This window comes from Anolis carolinensis, unplaced genomic scaffold (genome assembly GCF_035594765.1).
Source record: "Anolis carolinensis isolate JA03-04 unplaced genomic scaffold, rAnoCar3.1.pri scaffold_13, whole genome shotgun sequence".
Taxonomy (NCBI): Eukaryota; Metazoa; Chordata; class Lepidosauria; order Squamata; family Dactyloidae; genus Anolis; species Anolis carolinensis.
Genome location: NW_026943824.1, coordinates 20217240 through 20221303, shown reverse-complemented (window position 1 = coordinate 20221303; position 4064 = coordinate 20217240).

Sequence of the window (4064 nt, the reverse complement as noted above, 5' to 3'; positions counted from 1 at the left end):
TCCTTTTCCCCCTCAGCCGCTTAAGCGACATGTAAGTAAAAGTAAACGTTTATTTGTATACCGCCCTCTCTCCTGAAAGGGACTCAGGGAGGTTTCCAATATAAAATCAGCATAAAACATTATACAATAAAACACTGAAAACACTATAAAATGCTATAAGAATACAAAAAAACCCCATAACAATTGACTAAAACAATTACATAAACAGAAGCAATATAATCATTCAAATAACATATGAATGACATGCATCCAACCTTCACTGCGCCCGGGGCTGTGGTGCAGACGGGAGAGCAATGAGTCACTGACCAGGAGGTCATAAGTTCGAGGCCCGCTCGGAGCTATGTTTGTTTGTCTTTGTTCTATGTTAAAAGGCATTGAATGTTTGCCTAATACGTGTAATGTGATCCGCCCTGAGTCCCCTCCAGGGTGAGAAGGGCGGAATATAAATGATGTAAATAAATAAATAAATAAATAAATAAAGCAGACTGACTACAAAATGGAGTCCTGAGTCTGAACATGCTCAGTACAATAACCTATCTATAACCCCTCCCACACCACACGCTTAAGTGGCTGTCCACTATGTTTAAACTACTGACTGGCATCATAGCTGACAGAATTTAAGGCTCGCTGGAACAATGCCTTCCCGAAGGAAGGGAGGCACTCACCACCACCTTCACCCACTCGGCCAACCCCCCTCTGGCTTCTCTCACCCGTCAGGATGGGCAGGGGTCCAGGATGCATGTGGTAGCCCTCGCCTCTCCAAGCACCCCTCCATGCCGGTTTTGATTCCACCCCAAGATGCTGGATGTGGGAAAAGGCAGGTTGGGAACAAGGCTTCAGCACCAGAGGAAGCATTGTGCTGCCAACCCACTTGCCCCAGAAAAGGAACAAAGGAAATGAATTGTATTGAAATGAAAAACATGGCTGGCACAATGCTCATCTTTTTTTCAATGCTGCCGATGCCTATAACTACTCTGGGAATTGTATGCTGGGAATAAAGAAGGACCTGTTGACATTTCTCTTTGGTAAACGAGGATGTGCTTTGACAAGTACGCCAGTGTGGAAACCAGCAAAGGTTAAGGCCACCTGTTGAGCTGCTGTAAATGCTTTCTCAAGGAGGAGGAGGAGGAGGAGGAGGCATCAAGCAAGCAGTCAAGAAGGCGGGAAGTCAGCTTTCGACTGCATAAAGAATTCAAATAAAATGTTGTTTCACTTCATTTTTATAGAATTTGTCAGTATTTATACATTTCATCATATTCCTACACTATAGCAATGTAGTATAGTTTAGGACGTTCACAGTGTCATCATCCAACAGTTATGTACCATAAGGTTTGAGTGCCATAGATGCCGCTCCTGTTACACTTCAGGCAGCCACTTCAACCAGGACCAAATAGACACCACAAATTTCAGGGTGTTGAGGTGATCAAAGCAAGTTATTTGAAGATGCCTTGAGATAGACGAGTGGATCCCAACCTTGTTCTTGTTAATGTGGGATTTGTGTATTGGTAGTGTTTAAATGAAATTTGTGTCTAGCATGTATTGCATGTATTGCATCATCCAGAGTATGCTATAGTCTGTAAAGAGTTAATGACTGAGAAGCTGTGTTGACCTTGATGTGTGGCTGGAATCTTGGGAGTATCCAGACTCAAGTGTGTTTGTACATTACTGATTGCGTTAGTTGAGATCTTGCTCTGTTCTGTGTTGGTGCCTGCCTAGAGTGAAAGCCAAGCGTGTGTTCGTCTGCAAGTCTGTTTTGTCTTATATAGGAAAACTTTGTATATATTTTTAACATCGTTTCTGACGTCTCTTCGTTCTGCGCTCCATTTGACAACATACAACGGCTGCTACGCTGCGAATTACTCTGACAATTCTGACTAAGGACCACTCTCCAACATTAGTACCAAACGAGTTACGAATCAGTTTTTGGTCAACTTTAGATTCAGTTTGGTTATTTGGCGATTCAGAAAACTGCGTTGGATAGATCACATCAGATCTAGTTTCTGATACAGAACATATGCCATCCAGTGGTTGCCCACCGAAAACCAGTAATCCAGAGCTGGTTTTTTCTGAATCAGCTCCCCAAATAACTCCAGGCGCAGGCCTAAAAATGAAGACACTGTCAGAGTAATTTACACAGCGCAGCAGCAGTTGGATGGAGTCAGATGAATGGCGAACGAAGAGACACCCAGAGATGTTGGTAAAACTATATACAAAGTTTTACTGTACAAGACAAACAGACTTGCAGACAATAAACACAGGACTCTCACTCTAGGCAGACAGAACAGAACTGAACTGATGCAATCAGTAATGCATACACACTTGTGTCTGGACACTCCCCAGTTCCAGCCACACATCAAGGTCATCACAGCTTCTCAGTAATTAACTCTTTCCAGACTATGTTACACTCTGGATAATTCAATCAGTATGCAATACAAACCAAGACACACATTGCATTTAAACACTATCAAACACAAATCCCACATTAACAGACACCAAGGCTCCCCCGCTTCCGGGTGCCACATGGAACGGCTTTGCTCAGGGAGGAGGAGGAGGAGGAGGGGGAGAAGCAGCAGCCAGGAGGCTTGTTGTCCAGCATGCCTCTCCCTTCCCGACATCCCCGCTGCCTTGGCACTAGAAGAGGGTTTCGCGAGACCAGTCGCTCTTGTTGCAACAGTGTCATAACGGTGAGGCCACGGACTATACCTTAGTGCTTGGGGACCACTGGTGGTCCACGGAGATAGCCTGTCAAATTATCTTTTTTCCATTCTAAGTTATAGAAGGATAGCATTAAGAGATGGACTCCATCTCCATGTGGGATATACCTCTACTCCGATGAGCTAAGATGATAGAATCATCTTTCTATAGAAGTGTATCAGCCATAAAGGTCCTTCAGAAGAAAAGATGGAAAAAGGAGGGTCTACTTTCTGGTTTTCAAACCCCAGGACTTCTGGAAGATGGCCATACAGCCCGGAAAACTCACAGCAGCCCAATAATTCTGGCCCTGAAAGCCTTCGACAACACGACCCAGGGCTCTGTTCTTTTTTATCGAGTCAATGTACGTGATTATGTGAGTGAAGGACCCTCTCTCTGCCCATCACGACTCGGGTCCAGTGCTTAGGAAAGTGGCTTCATTCATTAAGGTTCGTGCTCTCTGGAAGATTCTGGGAATTAGACTTTGAGAAGTAACTTTCCCGCCCGGCATTGATCTTAGCTCCATTTTACTTCCGTGACACTTGCTTATTATGTGAAGCACGGAGAAAGCACGGGCCTGGTGTGTTGCCAGCTTCGCTTGGGCACAAAGTTCCCGTGGTTAAAATGTCCTCAGACCTGGAAACAAAGTCATCGTCATCTTCCCTAAAATATATCGAAAAGATCAATCCGCTGAAAGTGCTTAAAGGTAAAGTGAAAACGAGGCCGCGTTTTAAAAAAATCAATACGCAGAAATGAAAGCTCTTCTCATCCCTGTGCAAACAAAAGAGGACTGCAAGCACCAAGAGCTTTTAGAAGGATATTTTGAAAATCTAGAACGACAAATAACAAAAATAGTACAAATTGACTTTTTCTAATAAGTTTGATATGGAGAGGAATTGGATCCATTATGCATCATTCTAAACTTTGAAAAGCAGTGGATATTTTTTGTGTAGAAAGCAACGAGAGCATTTGTTTCACCGTGTCCTCCATTGTCCTTCCCTTGTTCCAAGTCTTAGAACAGGTCAGAGTTTTCAGAGTTATCACTGGGATCAACAGGATGCAGATTTTGGAAAATGGGATCAAAAAGTACCCATTTAGAGCTCTGGTCTTTCATCTCTGTTGTCTCTTATGTGCATGTGTGTATATGTCTCATCGCTGACCCTGGAACCCCTGGTGTCGGTGTGGCCAGGAGCCCCTTTGCACCATTAAGACTTGTGTGGCAGCTGCGCCCACACCTTGATACGCGCAATCTGGACGTGGTAATCCACGCCTTAGTCACACCCTGCTTGGACTACTGCCATGTGCTCTTCGTGGGGCTGCCTTTGAAGATAGTTCGGAAGCTGCAACTGGTTCAGAGATTGGCGGCCAGATTG